Here is a 20,393-nt window from a genome sequence, read left to right on the forward strand (position 1 = left end):
AGGTCTTTTGTCTCCTTTGGTAGGTTTATTCTTAGGAATTTTATTCTTTTTGTTGCAGTGGTAAATGGGAGGGTTTCGTTAACTTCTCTTTCAGATTTTTCATCATTAGTGTATAGGAATGCAAGAGATTTCTGTGCATTAATTTTGTATGCTGCTACTTTACCAAATTCATTGATTAGCTCTAGTAGTTTGCTGGTAGAGTCTTTAGGATTCTCTATGTATAGTATCATGTCATAGGCAAACAGTGACAGCTTTACTTCTTCTTTTCTGATTTGGATTCCTTTTATTTATTTTTCTTCTCTATTGCTATGGTTAAAACTTCCAAAACTATGTTGAATCATAGTGGTGAGTGTAGGCAACCTTGTCTTGTTCCTGATCTTAGTGGAAATGGTTTAGTTTTTCACCACTGAGAACGATGTTGGCTGTGGGTTTGTCATAGATGGACTTTATTATGTTGAGGCAAATTCCCTCTATGCCTACTTTCTGGAGAGTTATCATAAATGGATGTTGAATTTCGTCAAAAGCTTTCTCTGCATCTGTTGAGATTACCTTTTGGTTTTCATCCTTCAATTTGTTAATATGGTGTATTACATTGATTGATTTGTGTATATTAAGAAGGCTTGCATTCCCTTGATAAACCCAACTTGATCATGGTGTATGATCCTTTTAATGTGCAGCTGGATTGTGTTTACTTGTAATTTGTTGAGGATTTTTGCATCTATTTTCATCAGTGATATTGACCTGTAGTTTTCTTTTTTTGTAACATCTTTGTCTGGTTTTGGTATCAGGGTGATGGTGGCCTCATAGAATGAGTTTGGGTGTGTCCTTCCCTCTGCTATATTTTGGAAGAGTTTGAGAAGGATAGGTGTTAGCTCTTCTCTACATGTTTGATAAAATTTGTCTGTGAATCCATCTGGTCCTAGGCTTTTGTTGGTTGGAAGATTTTTAATCACAGTTTCAATTTCAGTGCTTGTGATTGGTCTGTTTATATTTTCTATTTCTTCCTGGTTCAGCCTCAGAAGGTTGTGCTTTTCTAAGAATTTGTCCATTTCTTCCAGGTTGTCCATTTTATTGGCATAGAGTTGCTTGTAGTAATCTCTCATGATCCTTTGTATTTCTGCAGTGTCAGTTTTACTTCTCCTTTTTCATTTCTAATTCTGTTGATTTGAGTGTTCACCCTTTTTTTCTTGATGAGTCTGGCTAAGAGTTTATCAATTTTGTTTATCTTCTCAAAGAACCGGCTTTTAGTTTTATTGATCTTTGTTATTGTTTTCTTTGTTTCTATTTCATTTATTTCTACTCTGATCTTTATTATTTCTTTCCTTCTACTAACTTTGGGTTTTGCTTGTTCTTCCTTCTCTAGTTAGTTCCTTTAGGTGTAAGGTTAGATTGTTTATTTGAGATTTTTCTTGTTTCTTGACGTAGGATTGTATTGCTATAAACTTCCCTCTTAGAACTGCTTTTGCTGCATCCCATAGGTTTTGCGCCGTTGTGTTTTCATTATCATTTGTTTCTAGGTATTTTTTGATTTCCTCTTTTGATTTCTTCAGTGATCTCTGGGTTATTTAGTAGCATATTTTTTAGCCTCCAGTGTTTGTACTTTTTACAGCTTTTTTCCTGTAATTGATATCTAGTCCTATAGCGTTGTGATTGTAAAAGATACTTCATATGATTTCAATTTTCTTAAATTTACCAAGGCTTGATTTGTGACCCAAGGTATGATCTATTCTGGTGAATGTTCCATGAGCACTGAGAAGAAAGTGTATTTTGTTGTTTTTGGATGGAATGTCCTATAAGTATCAATTAAGTCCCTCTTGTTTAATGTATCATTTAAAGCTTGTGTTTCCTTATTTAATTTCATATTGGATAATCTGTCCATTGGTGAAAGTGGGGTGTTAAAGTCCCCTACTATAATTGTGTTACTGTCGATTTCCCCTTTTATGGCTGTTAGCATCTGCCTTATGTATTGAGGTGCTCGTATGTTGGGTGCAGAAATATTTACAATTGTTATATCTTCTTCTTGGATTGATCCCTTGATCATTATGTAGTGTCCTTCTTTGTCTCTTATAATAGTCTTTATTTTAAAGTCTATTTTGTCTGATATGACAATTGCTACTCCACCTTTCTTTTGATTTCCATTTGCATGGAATATCTTTTTCCATCCCCTCACTTTCAGTCTGTATGTGTCCCTAGGTCTGAAGTGGGTCTCTTGTAGACAGCATATATATGGGTCTTGTTTTTGTATCCATTCAGCCAGTCTGTGTCTTTTGGTGGGAGCATTTAATCCATTTACATTTAAGGTATTATCGATATGTATGTTCCTATTACCGTTTTCTTAATTGTTTTGGGTTTGTTATTGTAGGTCTTTTCCTTCTCTTGTGTTTCTTGCCTAGAGAAGTTCCTTTAGCATTTGTTGTAAAACTAGTTTGGTGGTGCTGAATTCTCTTAGCTTTTGCTTGTCTGTAAAGGTTTTAAATTCTCTGTCAAAACTGAATGAGATCCCTGCTGTGTAATCTTGATTGTAGGTTTTTCCCTTTTATCACTGTAAATATGTCCTGCCACTGCCTTCTGGCTTGCAGAGTTTCTGCTGAAAGATCAGCTGTTAATCTTATGGGGATTCCCTTGTAGGTTATTTGTTGTTCTTCCCTTGCTGCTTTTAATATTTCTTTTTTGTATTTAATTTTTGACAGTTTGATTAATATGTGTCTTGGTGTGTTTCTCCTTGGATTTATCCTGTATGGGACTCTCTGATCTTCCTGGACTTGATTGACTACTTCCTTTCCCATATTAGGGAGGTTTTCAACTATAATTTCTTCAAATATTTTCTCAGTCCCTTTCTTTTTCTCTTCTTCTTCTGGGACCCCTATAATTTGAATGTTGGTGCATTTAATGTTGTCCCAGAGTTCTCTGAGACTGTCCTCAATTCTTTTCCTTCTTTTTTCTTTATTCTCCTCTGTGGTAGTTATTTCTGCTATTTTATCTTCCAGGTCACTTATCCGTTCTTCTGCCTCAGTTATTCTTCTATTGATTCCTTCTTGAGAATTTTTAATTTCATTTATTGTGTTGTTCATCATTGTTTGTTTGCTCTTTAGTTCTTCTAGGTCCTTGTTAAACGTTTCTTGTATTTTCCCCATTCCATTTCCAAGATTTGGGATCATATTTACTATCATTACTCTGAATTCTTTTTCAGGTAGACTGCCTATTTCCTCTTCATTTGTTTGGTGTGGTGGGTTTTTACCTTGCTCCTTCATCTGCTGCATATTTCTCTGTCTTCTCATTTTGCTTAACTTACTGTGTTTGGGGTCTCCTTTTCACAGGCTGCAGGTTCATAGTTCCTGTTGTTTTTAGTGTCTGCCCCCAGTGGGTAAGTTTGGTTCAGTGGGTTGTGCAGGCTTCCTGTTGGAAGGGACTGGTGCCTGTTATCTGGTGGATGAGGCTGGATCTTGTCTTTCTGGTGGGCAGGACCGTGTCTGGTGGTGTGTTTTGGGGTGTCTGCGACCTTATTATGATTTTGGGTATCCTCTCTGCTAATGGGTGGTGTTGTGTTCCTGTCTTGCTAATTGTTTGGCATGGGGTGTCCAGCACTGGAGCTTGCTGGTCATTGAGTGTAGCTGGTTCTTAACATTGAGATGGAGATCTTTGGGAGAGCTCTTGCTGATTGATTTCATGTGGGGCCAGGAGGTCTCTGGTGGACCAATGTCCTGAACTCGGCTCTCCCACTCAGAACCTCAGGCCTGACATCCGCTGGAGCACCAAGACCCTGTCAGCCACACGGCTTCAAATCTTCTTCAACGTGTTCTTTGCCTTAGCTTTCCAGTCTGTTGGATCAAGGAGTTTTCCTTCTTCATATTTTACAAGGAATTCTCCCTTTTTTTCCCTTTGTGCTTTCTAGTTTCACTCATTGCCTTAGTGCCGGGGGCAGAGGCCTCACACCTGGCTCTTCAGACCTAATTTATTCTTTTTATAACTACAGAGGTGATATTAAACATTTGTCATAAGGCCATGGGGGAAAATGAGGCATTAAAAAGTATCTAGGCAGCATCTGAAGTCTACACTGTGCTTTTTGGAATTCAGGAAGACTGGTCCTACGTGATTTAGGTCCTAGTTAAAATTGTGGATAGATACTATTTAGGAAAAATGAGGGGTTTTTTTTTTTTGGTATGGTGGAGACAGTGCTATATATAGTTTAACCAATGCTCTTTTAACATTCCACTTTCCTGTATACATGGAAAACCATGCATACAGCATGTAGAATTTATGAAATGTATCTGATCATAGAAACATCTGTTTGTGCTGAATCAGCCTGAGAAATCAGTTCCCCCAAGACCATATTTTGGTAAGCAATGGTCTTTTGGGGGTGAAGGGGAGATTGGTGGAGGGAAGTTTGGGGCAAAATCTGGCAAGACAAAAAAAGAATTAGAGTCCTGGAGTAACTGCGATCCTAACTAATGAGCCAAACTGTCTCTAATGAAAAAAATAAAGTTGAGTTTTTAGAACAGAGATAAATATGTCTGAATTAGACAAGCAGGAAGGGTATCTTAACGTTGAGTTCCAGAGTGTTATGTTAGAGTTGTCTAAATCCCTTCTGCTTAAAATTGGGGTGTTCTATATTCTGGACAGATGATGAGTAAACTATAGAGCGTACAAATGTGTACAAGGGGTGCAAATGGATCCATATCTGAGGAGAAGAAGAAAACAGAATATTAAAACCAGCTGAGCTTGAAGAAAAATTCAGGGTAAAAATATCCCTTTTGATCTTAAGTCTATATTCTGGATTAAAATAATATGACATAGTTAAATTGCATAAAATGATGGTCTGATAGATTAGGATGGTAAATTGGATTCTTTAAAAGCATGAAACACATCTGCTATGCAGGAGAAAATAGTCTTGGGAGAAAAATGTACACCAATAAATAAAACAATTAATCTGCTAATTGTGTGTGTTCCTTTGGGTAGCAAAATTTGGAAACATTTGGTAATTTTCTGTCAAGAAGTATACACAGATTCAGTCTCTAGATAATCCTCAAGCAGACCATGGAAATACAGATCATGTGGAATAAAATAAGAAATCTCTAGGTAGAGTCAAGGTTTTTGTTTCACCTTTTAGTTCCCAATTCCAGTAACTCTGTGACATTATTCTTATCTCTTATAAATATGGCAAGGTTATTCTCCTCACTTGCACATTCACTGAAGCAATAAATCAGTGACTAATTGTACTTCCCATTCTCCATGTTAAGTGTGGTTTGTGATGATTTACATTATTTAGAACTATAAAAATGAGATTAAACCATTGCCATCAATGATTATAGTAAAGGGCATGCACAGAAGGAAACTGTAGCATTTTCATGAAAAGGGTAACTTCTGCTTAGAGGCACTATCATTACTCTGTGTCTCTCCTGGTGGTCCTAATGTGTCACCCTTCAGGGTCAGAGCAATTACTGCAATTCTCTGTGGAACCAATATTTTTCCATGTTTTATCATCTCAATATAGAAACATTTAAAATGGTGCAATGTCATCACTGCCATGACAAAAGATAAACCTTCAGGTAAAATCTAGCATTATCCTACAAGATAAATTTTTAATACCATTTTAAGTTTGAAATTTGTCATTTGTACTTTGCAAAGTCACCATAAGTTTCTGAAATGCAGCACACATTTTTAAAAATTAGAAAATAGTAGCTGGTTTCCTTTCCACCAAGCAATATGTTCCAAACTAATTTGACTGAATTGATAGAAACTGATTATCCTCAAATAGAATGTTTTCCATATCTTATATACCCATCATCACAGTAAATGAAGTGATTCCTGTTTTATACCTCTAACATTTATATTGCCTTAGATAAAGCTATATATCACAAACTTTATTTCTAGAGTTTACCAATCTATAAACTGATACTGAAGGAAGAAAAGATCATAAAAATGGGTAGTTAATAAAATGTTTAAGTTATGTGGAGTTTCCCAGAATTCATATGTGTAATCTTTAATTGATAGAAATCACAAGACATTGAGGAATATTATCTTGCCTTAAAGGGTAGAAGGTAATCCTGTGACCTTACATCAAATAACAAAAACAACAGACTTAAAAGAGCTGTAGGGTTAAAAAGAATCACTTGTAAGCCTCAAGTCTCTCCACCCTAGGTACCCATCATGTATCTGTTTGCCTGAAGGACTGACGAAAGATCTGGGAAGACTCTCACTCTAAGGGAAAACAGCTTCATGATGTATTTCTTTCACAGGTAATGTGTCAGCATCAGAGGGGAGTACTTAAGCAATCAGTAATTGTATCTTAAATTGTCTTAACCCTTCTGCTCTTCCTTTCAAGATCATCTCTGAATTTAGAGAAGGGGCTACAATAAATACCAAGTCAAGCATGAGACACAGTTTGCGCTTAGCAGAACTGCTTTGAGTATATGTAATGGAGGGAAGCACAAAGAGAGGGAAGAATGGTGCAGCCTGACTGCCCTCGAGGAGTCTACTGGACCACACTGGAGCATGAACCAGACACAGTGGCCAAATGAGAAACACAACATTACCAGCCCCCCAGAATCTCCTCATGCCCCCTCCAGTCACCATCCACCTCTACCCCTCAATGGTAACCATTATGCTGACTTCTAACATATGCATCGATATGACCCACCTTTAGCTTTAGGTTAATAATGCCATACCAGACAATTTAAGAGAGACAAGGTATCTCTTAAAGGAGAAGCTAAGAAATGTCTCCTGTCTTGCCTCTCTATTTCCCATGTCAAACTAGATAATTAGATTTTCACTTTCCAAAACTTATTTAAAGTCTGAAAAATAATCTGGACATCTGACAGCAGATCAGACTAAGCAATTATGAGAAATCCTTAGTAATTTACCTTTGGAATTACCTCTACATGAGTAATCTGTAGATTCAAAGGAGACTGATAGAACGAAGAAAGGCATGTAAATAGAATAATGAGTACACTTAGGGAGAAAAGGAAAGAAAGGGAAATATGAAAACTGAAAGAGAAATGATTTTAGTCTCATATTTTTAATTTATTAATTCTTATTTTTTATTTAATAATATTAAATCTTTAAATAGCTAAAACATTTTAACATCCATTTGGGATTTAAAAAATCATATTCTACCAAAATTTTTTTCAAATTTTATTTTACAACTCATTATTTGAATCTTCAGCCTTTATACCACCCAACAAAATATCTTCACATAATTTTAAAAACAAGGAATAAAACCCACTGGCATCAAGATAAACATGATATAAAATCTACAATAGGAATACCTTTTTCCATACATTATAAAGCTTTAAAGCAAATATTTTATAAAGTATACTTGTGAAAAGACTTTGCAGTTTCATTATAAAGAACAACCAAAACAGCAGAAGTCATCAGATTAGAATTACTTCATCTTCCCACCAACAAATCTAATAACCCACTCATACATGTTTCCATAAAATCTGCCTTCCCTCCTATCACAATATATTGTGCAACAAACTTTGTTCCATTTGCCTTGCAAGGATTCTGCTGTTGAAATGATTCTCTCTCATCTGTATCATCAAATTTTCCCATGCTACTGAACTGTTTCTCTTTAGTTCACAGACACATCTCACAATATTTCTCAACTTAAATGAAACCAAAGCAACAAACCACAACCCTCCCTTGATTCCACCTTGCCTATCTGCTCGTCTTTATAGCAAATTCCACAAAATGTACTGTACTTGATGTTTCCTTGTCCTCATCTTCTATTCTGTCCTGAACCCATTCTGTGGTTGTTCCTCACAACTTTTCTGAAAGAATTATTCCATAGTCACCTTCATCTTGCCACACCCAGTGGTTAAATTCTCAGTTCTCACCTTTCTCTCACAAATGCATTGTACACAGTTGACGATCTCTCCCTTGAATCACTCTCTTCCCTTGACACTTAGGGAACCATATCCTACTGGTCTTCTTTCTGAACCAGTGACTGTTCCTTTTAAATATCCTTTTCTGATTGCTCTTTTTTTCCTGCCTTTAGATTTTTATAGTGTCCCTTGATTGAGTCCTCAGAAGTCTTCAGTTTCCACATTCACTTTCTAGGTGTTCTCATCTCATCCCTTGACTTTAAACACCATCTCTGTCCCAGTGCATTCCAAATGTCTATCTGAAGCATTTCAAATGTGTACCTCCAGCCCTAGTCTTTTTTCTGAGTATCAGGCTCATATACCCAACTATCTAATGGACATTTCCAATATAGTTGTACAGAACATATATCTTGTTTTCCCTCCTATGATCACCCTCACACTTGACCAATCATGTTCTTACCCTTCAGTAATATAAATTTACCAGTTACTCAGGCCAATGCTTAGAAATTATCCCAACTCACCTCTTTCAAAATGGCTCTGTGTCTGCTATGGACTGACTTGTGTCTTACCCCCTAAAAATATTCGTATGTTGAAGTCCTAACCCCCAGTAACCCAGAATATGACCATATTTGGTGTTAGGATCTTTACAGAGGTTATTAAGAAAAATGACATCATTAGAGTGGGCCTTAATCCAATATAACTGATATTCTTATAAGAAGAGGAAATTCGGACACAGACAGGTACAGAAAAATGGTGAAGAGAAGGTACAGGCAGAAAACTGCCATCTACAATCCAAAGATAAAGACCTGGATAGAACCTTCTCTCACAGCCCTCATAAGTAACCAGTGTTGATCTCAGACTTCTAGCCTCCAGAAATCTGAGAAAAAAAAAAAAAAATTTCTGTTGTTTGAGCCACTTAGTCTGTTGTTTTGGCATCCTGAGTACAGTAATACAATACCCACCCTATCAACTTGTTCTATCAGCCCTACCTTCAACATATATCCCAACTCTGACCATGTTCAGCATTAAGCTCATGCCCTGAGCTACCTGTCCCCTTGAGGTCAATGAGAGCCTGCTAACTAGTCTCTTTACTTCCACTCTTGACCCCAAAACTCAATGGCTGGAATCATATTTTAAGAATGCAAATATTGTATTGCTTTGCTTCTCAAGCTATTCACTGGCTTCCCATCCAATATGAAATGAATGCAAACATCCTACCTCAACCTACAATGTCTTAAAGGATCTTGCCTCTGCCCAACTTTTTGATTTCATCTCCTACAACCTTGGGCTTTGTTCTCACTTGCCTTCTTGCTATTAATGGAATACACTAAGCTTTTTCCAACTCCAGATCATTTGCAAGTGCTCTTTCCTTCCCTTTCCCATGATTTTCACACTTGTAAGTACATTCCTGCCTGGATGAAGTGACACCTACTCAGAGAGTCATTCCCTGACCACCCTAAAATATGTACTCTGCATCTATTCACCTGTCATTATATTATAATCCACTTGTTTCTATTTTCCTGTATTTCTCCCTCCAGTAGATGGTGAGCTCCTCGAGGGCAAAGACTTTGTTTGTACCACTGTACCACCAGAATCTAGAATAATGTCTGGCAATATCTGCTGCATGAGTCAATGCACGGAGTCTCCGCCCTGTACCACAAAGATGTCTCACATAGTACTGGGGTCCCTGAAACAACTAATATTTAGTACTAAAATGTGTCTCACCCTGAGCATTTACAATGCTGCATTCACACAAAGAACAGAAATATAACTTTTCAAGGACCACGCGTGTGTTTTTCTTCACTTTCTTTGGCTCCTACAATCTTTATATTCAAGAAAAATGAGAGATCAAGAACTTACTACCCATTCGTCTCCATTATACTTCTCAGTTATCAAGTTAATATTTCTTAAAATTGCTACATGAAAAAACATTTTCTGACAAAGAAATAGAGCATTCTGAAATCATTTGAAGGTTTTCATTTCTGACATATATGGATAGGTCTCAAAGTGCAAGTTGCCTGGGAGACCTATTTCTTCACTCAGTACACATTCTACCTCCTACTCTGCCAAGCTTTAGTGAGAACCTTTTTGATTAGAAGTTTCTTTTCATTCTGGAAAGATGAATGTTTAAGGATACATCAAAGTATACTTGATCAGCTGAAGATACTCTTTACAAAAATAGTTAATGCATGGCTTTATCTTAATGAGTAAAGACAAGATTTCAAAACAAGCATGCTGTTTTAAAATAGATCTCTTACTGTTAATTTTCTGAGGGTGAACCAAGGTCATCTTTACATTGGGTGAAAAAGGTTTAGATTTTCTTAAAACATGTAAGATATGTCTAGACAATGACTAAGTAACTCCTAAGGTCTTCAGAGGAAAAAATATATTGTTTTACACTTCACAACTCAGAAATTTTTGTGGTTGATAAATGTCATGTTTCAGTTTTAGAAGATTCAATCATTGATTTATTAGTTCAATAAAACTTACTGAATACCAAATAAAAAGCCATGCTCAATGCTAGGCACTGAGCACACCCAAGGTGAATTAGATATGTCCTTCGCTTCTGAGAAGCTCAGAAGTTGCTCAGGAAGATAGCCATGTAACAAACAATTACAATGTAACATAATAATAATTATGATAATGATAGTAATAAATTCATATTAATTTTTGTGGATTATTTATTCCACAGATTGCAATGTTCTTAGCATGCACGTAAACTCTCAGAGTAAGCAGAGATAGTCAGGAATTGACATTTGTGTCGTGTTTTGAATAATGAACAAGAGCATGCAGGAAAAGAATGAATATGCAGGAAGAGAATCACTTAGCAGAAGAAACACCTCTGTGTAAGGTCATGGAACCAAAGTATAAATCTTAGTTGCCATCTTGAAAAAATGATAATTTCAGTTTTGCTGAAGCAAAAGCTTTTGGAGAAGATAGGGATGATTATATCTAGTATAAAATGAAAGAGGTAAATTGAGTCCAAATTGTGTGCCAGTTTGGCTGCTTTCTACACCATATGGCAGTATTCAATTTTATAATGCAGGCAATATTGAACCAACAGAAATATTTTAGTTAGAAAAATGTGATTAAGACATTTTTATGAAGATAAATCTGGTGACAGTGAAACTATATATAACATATATATAAAAACTGGATAAAATGGTGTTGACAAGAGCATTTACCAGGCTGTTGCAGTTGAAAGACATTAAGGACCTGTATTGAAAAGGATAATAAGCATAGATCAAAAGAAATGGCCAAATTTGAGAGATATTCCTGATATATTTAAATGGATTTAGTGTCTAATTGGAGGAGAAGAGTTCAAGAGAAGAGTGGATAACTATAAGGGTTTTGGCTTGGAGATATGAATGGAGTTAAGTTTAACTAAAAAGGATAGAAAATTCAGTTGGGTAAATACCTTTGAGAAGAAAAATAATTAGTTCTTTTGGGGACATATGGGGCTTGAAGTACATGGGGGGACTTCTCAAGGTCCATTTCTTGTCATCACATTTACTCCTATTGAAAGTGGCACATTATTACAGCAAAGTAGGGAGACTTCAGCTAACATAATTATGCTTCTAATAGATTAAAATAATTCTAACCATAAGGAGCTTTGAGTTTAAACATTGCATAAGTGATAAGCATTATTATCATTCAGGGCAACCTTGAGGCTTCAGTTTGGTGATATAATGGAGATCATAATAAATTTGAAAATAATTTCCAGTCATGTAAAAAATCTCCAAAGAAGAAAGAGAAGTAACATTTTTGGAAAAAACATAGAAAAATAAAAACAAAACCCCCACAACTTTGTTATCTTCCCCACAAATATTACTTTAGGATCAGACTTCTACTACCAATGGATCTAATGAGCCTGTTAATCAGACCTCTGCCTCCTAGATAAGGTCATGACCCAATTCAGAATTTTCTTCCAGATACACACAGGGATGAAGTGGTTAGAACTGAATTGTTACTGCATCGTCCTGAAGAGATGTCCCCCAAAGTGCCTTTTGCTGAGATCTCAAGCTGCCCTGATTTCTGTTGTTCTTGAGAACTTATTCTAACGATGATTTTGATTTTCTGAGCTACACAATTCTTAAAATAAATCCTCCTTTACTCTCCTTTATTCCTTTTTATTGTTTAAGTTAGTTGAAGTTGGAGTTTATTTATGATAACTGAATAACCTAAGTGATACAAAAATTGATACCAGAGAGGAGCTATACAGAAAAGATCCTCATGAAACATGGGGTATTTTGAATTAGTTATCAAACTCAGATTGGGCATATGAAATTGAAGTCTCCATTTATATTCTGATTGAGCTAGAATTAGTCCATGTCTCTCAGTGCCAACTGCATTAATCAGCCTATTCCATGTGGCTTCAGAGTAAACTTTTGGTAAAGTTTGGGAGACTAAGCAACTGCTAAGATAGATCAATACAAAGGAGATGAGAAATTTTTTTTTTTTTAACCAAAGAAATACAGGTTGCTTTCAAAGCACTGAATATTAAAATTAAAAAAAAAGAAAAACAAACTAAAATTTGAAATGTTTATCTTTTAGAACCTTTATGTAACAATAATGAAAGAATAGCTTGCTGCTTGTATCTGTTGTTGAAGATAGTATGAAGAGATTGATTGTGGAAATTGTTGGATTTTATTGACATTTGGCTGCTAGATGAAAAGTTAAGGCTGATCATACGGTTTCAGAGGACTAAGAGCCTTGAAGAATCCCAACTTCCCAAATCCCTTGAGAATTATCCTTTATTATTGGGCCTTATCAGACTGAAGAGAATGTGCTTTCCCTACAGAAAAGAATTAACCCTTCTCCTCATACCATACCCCTTGCATTATTTACAAGGTAACATAAATTCAAATAAAGGAAACCTGGAATCAGTAAAGTGGAATCATAAAAGTTAAAGAATTTCATCCAGAGGATTTGCATATGGTTTGAGGAACAGATTTTGATTTATTACTGAGCTTTGAGGGTGGCAGCACACCTACCCTTGGTCCAGCACGTGAACATGCAATCTAAGATGGTAACATGGACCCAGCCTTCCCTTACTCATCTGGCTGTGAAATTGGGAATGTGTAGCCACTCTGTGGCATCAGAGAAACCTGGCTCATCTAAGGGAGGCCTGGGCTGCCTCGGAAGGAACACTGCATTAACAAGCTACTATTTCTGAAGTGCCGTACGTACATACCACTTCCTCACCACCAAACACTGAAATCAGAGGCGTGCCTCAGATCAATTAACTAAGCAATGAAAAATCTCTTGCCCAAACTACAGACGGTTCTGAAAATACGCAGACTACAGCAACGAGACATCAACTGGAATATTACAGCCTCATTAATAGGAAATCCCTAAGGACAAAAGGAAAGTTCTCTGATTAGGCAAAAACTTCAATCATTACATTTTTTTTCTACTTTGCTTAAAAGGAGTGATGACCTGGGGTCAAGATCTACACTAATTCATGAGTTGTGACTAATGGAATAGAAAATTAGGATCTTAGAAGGCTTCAGACTCTGGAGATTGGACAGGAAGCTCAGTCTTTCCTCTTCACTTCTGCTATGCATAATTTTGGGAAATATTTTTGTTTTAACATTGAGCCCTCCATAAGTCCATAATATTCCTTAATGATATTAGATTTGGAGAAAAGAAGCCTTGTGACACTGGCCTTAGTAGGCTTTAGCTAGACATTTTTTTAAGATTGTCTCTCTGACAAATCAGTGAATTGGTTTGCAATTTTAAGAGGGTCAGTTTTGTAAACAGTGACATTTTCAGAAGTGAATACATGTAGGGAAAAAGGTGTGTGTGTGCATGTGTGTGCGAGAGAGGGGGGAAGGAAAGAAAGAGAGAGAGGTGTATCAAGAAAAGAACACAAAATAAATAATAAAAATAAATTGTGTGTTGATTATTAGTAGTACAAGCTCAATTTTCTTGAATTAGTTTCTGCTCAATGTGATTCTGGTAAAGCTACCAATCACTGCAGAATTTGGGCTCCTATGCAGAGGATGATCATGTGACTCAGGCTGGGCCAATTCCTTTCTCAGGACTTTAGAGCAGAGATGCTTCTGGAATGAAACAGCTTTAGTCATGATTAAAACAATGTAGTCCTCTAAAGAAAATATGAATGATTTTTAAAAAATTACTGTAATTTCTAGAGTTGCATGGTTTCTGCCTCTTTAAGGCCTGTTTTTATGTTTTTTTAACTCTATCAGTTGCAGTAATGACCTTTTTCTTGCTCTAAATTAAGTCTAAACAGAATTTCTCAGGGTTCTTAGAAAAGCAGCTTGGATATTTTGTCATGAATATAAATATAACTGCATATTTCTAAACACATAAAGTAAATATTTATTATAATGTGGCTATGAGTAAGGAAATTGTTAATTGAGTTATAAATAATAGAATATTCAGCTGTACTTAAATATTGAACAAACTCAAAATTTAACACTGTGTGTCAGGGAAGGCACAGCCATCCAGTTTCATCTGTCCCTTCATAATGACAAGGCATTAAGGTCATTGAAAGGACATCCATGTATTCTGTATCTAATGTCTACAATGGAAGAAATTCATGTTGATAATTAACTTAATCCCCTTTGTTTACCTAAGAATCAGTTAAAACATCTACGTCCATTCAATATAATTTAAATGGTATGATGGTAAGAAGTTTTTTGGAATAAAATTTGAAGAAATTTAATCAAAATCCCCATTATCAGTTCTATCACGATAGAGCACAGTCCAATTTTCCCATCTGTCCCTGGATACACAAAACCAATTTACCTAGAAGTCTGAAGTTCCTGAGGTTTAGAATGAGCTGAGGTGACAGAGTTAACCATCTCATCTCCAAAATATGTATGTATAAATGCACCCTAGTTCTGTAAAAATCACAACCCCTGGCTTAACCTGGCCTAGAAGTGAATGCACAAAACAAGTTCTTGACAATCGTTTACTGGACTGTGTAGAAAAGGACCTGCCATCAGTGATGTTACCCCAACAGCCAAACTACTTGGTTGTTACCATGGTGATACAAGGATAATGTATTGAGAAGAACTGTGAATTGTTTACATGTGGTGAGCATTCAGTCCTTCCTATCTACCCTGGCAAATTCCTTATTTTAATTACAAAAACTAAAATATACTAAAGCCAACTATATAAGGAAATGCATTAAAATTGTCTTTAATCCACATTTTAAAGAGCAAATATGCTTGGAACTGCCCCATTTTAAAATACTCTTTATTGAAATTATTTCTGGGAAGTCAGAAATTCAATACATTATAATATATAAAATGATTTCTATGAGTATAAAATTGAAAATCATATAGCAAAATCCTAACATTAATTAAATATTCACATTTTTACTGTTGCCCTAGAGAAAAAGCATGACATAGGTAAAATTTTAGTGATAATAGAATTAGAATGTCTATTCTCTTAGCCAAAAGTATGACCTCTGAAATAGTGGAAAAAAGTGCTTTATATGTAAGGATAGTAGTGATTAATGACTATAAAATATGAGAAAGGTTTCCACATAAGAATATCTGTCTCATAGTATTATAATCATGTCTCTAGATAAGTTTAGTGGCTTCATAAACTTATTACAGGCATATAAAACTCCAAACACTTTTGGAATCTGTTCTTTAACTGATGACATAGCAGAGAGGGTTTCACAACTTCAATATAATAACATTTATGGTTTCCTTACAACCAACTCTATATAGTATTCTCTTTGCATACATGTTAATAAATGCTGCCTATTATACAAAGTTTACTATCTACCATTCTTCGACATCCTTGAAACCCTTGACCAGCACCCAAGATGTAAGCTTTTTCCATAAGTTACTCTGTCATGTTTTACCAATACACTCTTACAATGCTTTCTTTCCTCTTATTCTTGCTCCTAAATATTTCCATTGTGAATTCTGAAAACGTCTATTCCACTACAATCTCATCCTCTCCCTTTAAACTTGTGGCCTTTTGGAAACAGATTTCCCTGCAGAACATTTAAGAGGAAGTTACCATTCTCTTACACTGCTGTATGGGTATCAGCTGAGACTGGTGTAGTCTTGGTTCCTCAGTGGCTTTTCCAAGCCATTATTGATGATTTCTCTTGTAAAAACCAGTCCAGTGCTTTTGGAGGCCCACGTCAGTTGGCTATGTAACCAGCTATCTTTCCTCATGCTTTCATTATTCATTCTTGTCATTTTCCTCTCTTCCACTGATAACCTTGTACTAGCTTTTCTGGCCTTACTCCATTCAAATCCTTACTATCATCCTGAATGATTATGGCCATATAAAAAACTCCACCCAACACACTGCATTTCCAGTTCCTTGACCCAATATTCCAAATTACCATCCTACTTGCTCCACCGGAGACATCCATCCCCATAGCCATATTCTAAACTTAGTCATTACTTAAGCTACTTTAACTCTTAATAAAAAAATATATATGAATGTGTTTGATTTAAAAAAAATTGTTATTCTTCTCTCTTTCTCCTACTTTATGTGGGTCAGACCAGCATTGTGTCATCTTGATAAAGAAGGGCATCCCCTGTCTGAAATTTATGAGACGGCTAAAGGATTTCTAGAACCATTTACTAAATACTCCACTTTGATAATTAGTAGTCATTCAATATTTATTGTGAATGAATCACTGTGAAATTTTGTTTAAACAACGAGCTATTTAACCAATGCCCTTTTTATCCCTTCCTTCCTCTACTCTTTCTGGATCATGTTGTTTCACTACAACCTGTTCCTAAATTCTGAGCATCTCTATGTCTAAAGGCTCTTACCCTAAAACATATATACATCCACACATTCTGTCTCATGTGGATTAAATGCTTTCCTTCATTTTTCACCTCCAAACCCCAGCTACTGGCTTCTCTCACCTCTGTTGCTTTCTAAGCTTCTTGGAAAAAATTACTCCACATTTTCACATCCAATACTATTGAATCTCTAAAGAAAATTAAAGCCAGTCAATTTTCTTTCTTGTTCTTTTCTTTTTAATTGACTATCCTGCTTTGCCATACATTTTACTACTTTCTCTTAGCTTTTCTTTGACATCTCTAACAATTCTTTTTTTCCACCTGCCTCATGAGAACTTCTTTCTCCAGCTCTTATTTAAATACTGGGGTTTTCAGGCTCCTGTCTTCGGTTTCCTAACCTTTCTATAATTCTCCACATTTCTCATTGTTTTCACTAGCATTCATATGCAGTAGATAGCAAAATCGTTATCTCTTCTGCCTTTTCATTTGATCTTCAGACTTGTACATTTACTCAAATTTATGGACACATTTATTTGATACATTCCTGACAAGTTTATTGAATGAACTGAGCTCTATAGGGAACAATCAGAAAACAATTCTATTTTTCCCCTTTCCTTATCAAACACACTCTCCAATCTCATTCTTTCTTCTTCTTTCAAGCATGGTCCATCAATTCTTGAGTCCTTTGTGGTACCAGAGAAAGCCTCCGTTTCAGTTATTTAAAAATAATCTCCGATCCAAAAGTCCAGTTGATCTGCTTGGGAGCTCTGTTCCTTCTACAGCTCAGGACTGCCATGGACCACAGTGGCACAGTGTGACACTCACCTCTTCATTCTCTAATGCAATGGTTATCAGACTTCCACACGCATCAGCATGAATCAACTGTATGATCTGTTGCACAGGTTGCTGTGTCTAATCCTGAGAGTTTCTCATTCAGTCGGTCCAGTGAGGTCTGAGAATCTGATTTCTAATAAGTTCCCTGATCACGCTGTTGCTGCTGCTAGTCAGGGATCATACTTAGAAAACCATTGCTCTACTCCCCACCCCGCCTCGCCATGTGCTGGCTTTTATTGGGCTACTGTGGCTGCAAGAGAGATAAGAGAGAACAAAAACCTCACTAGGTTGGTAAACTTGTAAGTTGGTGTCAACACCCTCAGGGTGAAAGAGGCATTTTTTGGCTTTCTCCCACGGGGTTTCTGTGAGTTCCTCAGGGACCCTCCCAATGAGACTTGGACCTGTCATTCCCTTGACAGGCATCCACTCCCGTTTCTACCATCCGCCCCCCCAGACCTTGGTCTGCAGGGTACTCACCCTTCTGATAGAAACCCCTTATCCATTTTAGGACTGCTGCTTTTAAAGTGGCCCTAGGCCAACCACCTGGAGAATTCTCATCAGGTCCTAAATACGTTTGCCCTGCCTACAGGAAAATGCAGCTTCTGCCATCACAGTCCTCTCTTGCTTTGTTTTGATGTTTCAGACATAAGTAATCAGTGTTTTTACCTTTTGACTTATCACAGAAGAGTAATAAGATCCCAGACCCCAATATCCCTCAGTCTTCAGAAGATGCATATCAGGTTCTCCAAATTACTTCCTTGAAGGCCCACTCACCTGACTTAAGGTGACAGAGACACACTTTATTCTCTTCCTCCAAAAGGTAGGGAGAGCAAATGCCACAGCACTCCAACGATTCATTCCCCCCAAATTATCACTCCTTGTCCGGTACAATACCCCAACCCCATCTACAACAATAACAATAAGAAAAGGGAGAGGTGGTTACTGCTGGTAACAGCTTACTACTACCTCTTAACATGTCTTACCAAAGTGTTTAGAACCTTTAGAATGTGGGAGAAGTGGAAATAACTGTATTGTTCTTGGCCTTTGAGTCCTCACAAATATTCTGAGACAGAAACAGTCTGTTTATACCTCCTATTTCACTTATTATGTATCAGACAATGAACTAGATTCTTAGGATAAAAAAGAAAAATAAAATAGTCCTTGTATTGAGAGCTTTAAATTCAGTAGTTTAAACCAATAAAAGTGAGGTAAAATATTATAGAACTTATGATAGATATTTAGGGAACATCTGGACATACATAAAGTAGTGGGCAAATGTAGTGGGGATTTACAATCACCAAGCTCAGAAGGCTAACAGGGAACCCACTTTTCTTCCCCTCAGACCTGCTGGTCCTCCTGGGTTCTTTACCTCTAACAAAAGCCCATCACACACTCAGTCACTTAAGGAAAAACCCATCCTAGGTCCCTCACATTATTTAACTCTCTACAAATGATCAATGTCTTTAAAACCTATATATATATATATATATATTTTTTTTTTTTTTTTTTTAATCTCTCCTCTCTTCTCCTTCCTCATTATCACCACCTACCTCTGTCACATTAAAAGAGATTACGTCTGTCTAAGAGATATGAATGTTTCTAAATCTAGTGCCCTCAGATCCAATTCACTTCCTGGCTCATTAGAGACAGAATGAATGTCTAGGTTTCATACCTAACCATGACACTGGCTCCTCACCATGTATATAAAAATGTCAATCTCTTGAGTATAAAAAAAAAAAAGATACTCGATGGCCTGACTGATACCTACCTTCCCATCTCCGTCTTTACTACTCTTCTTATCACATACTGCCCCTCATAATTTGTTATCATGTTGCTTCTTATCTATGTAGTTCCATTCATAGTATTCCTTCTTTGTGGAAAGTCTCTTCCCACACTACTTACCTAATTTATGCTGGCTAGGAGGTAGCTAAACAATCTTCTCTCACAGATAACTCATATTGAACACTCTGGCTGGATTAACTGCTTGCTTCCTTCTTTCCCAATCTGTGGCACAGTCTGTAGGTTTTCAACACCAAACTTACTACTTCCTCCTCATCTCGAAGTTAAAATTAAAGAGGCCATCTTTTTAAATTTCTTGGGGGGGATTCTTTTTATAAATTACCTTTTTTATTTTGAGATAATTTTAGATTTACATGCAGTTCTAAGAAATTGAACAAGATCCTGTGTACTTTTCACTCTTATTTCCCCAACAGTAACATCTGGAAAAAATATAGGACAATATCACAACCAGGACATTGACATGTATATGATCTACCAATCTTATTCATATTCCTCAAGTATTGCTTGTACTTGTGCATGTGTGTATTTAATTCTATGCCATTTTATCACACACTTAGGTTTATGTATATACTGCCACAGTCAAGATATAGAACAGTTCCATCATCACAGGGGTCTCCTGTTGCCTTTTATAATCACATCCACACACTCCACCCTAATCTCTAACCCCTGGAAAACACTAATCTGGGCTCCATTTCTAAATTTTCTCAATTCAAAAATTTTAGGTAAATGAAGCACATAATAGGTAAACTTTTGGGATTAGCTTGTTTTATTTATTTATTTATTTATTTATTTATTTATTTATTTTCACTCAGCATAATCTCTTTGAGATTCATCCAAGATGTTGTATGTATCAACTCTTTCTTCCATTTTCATGCTGAGAAGTATTCCATGGCATGGTTGTACCACAGTTTAGCCATTCACCCAGTGAAGTACGGGCCATCCCATTGAGACCTGTGTTTAATCCAATGGCTGGCAAAGGAGGAACAACATTTAATAGAAATTCTACCTGCTACCTCCATCCTCTATTTCCAAAAGAACAGAAAGTTAATTACTGAAGTGCTGAAAGTTAAAGTACTAAAGGTAAATTGTTTCACTGAAGGTAGACTATGGAAAAATGTTTAATTAATATTAAGGATCATACACCTGATCAAGTGGGATTTATCCCAGGGATGCAAAGATTTTT

This window comes from Balaenoptera ricei, chromosome 5 (assembly GCF_028023285.1).
Source record: "Balaenoptera ricei isolate mBalRic1 chromosome 5, mBalRic1.hap2, whole genome shotgun sequence".
Taxonomy (NCBI): domain Eukaryota; kingdom Metazoa; phylum Chordata; class Mammalia; order Artiodactyla; family Balaenopteridae; genus Balaenoptera; species Balaenoptera ricei.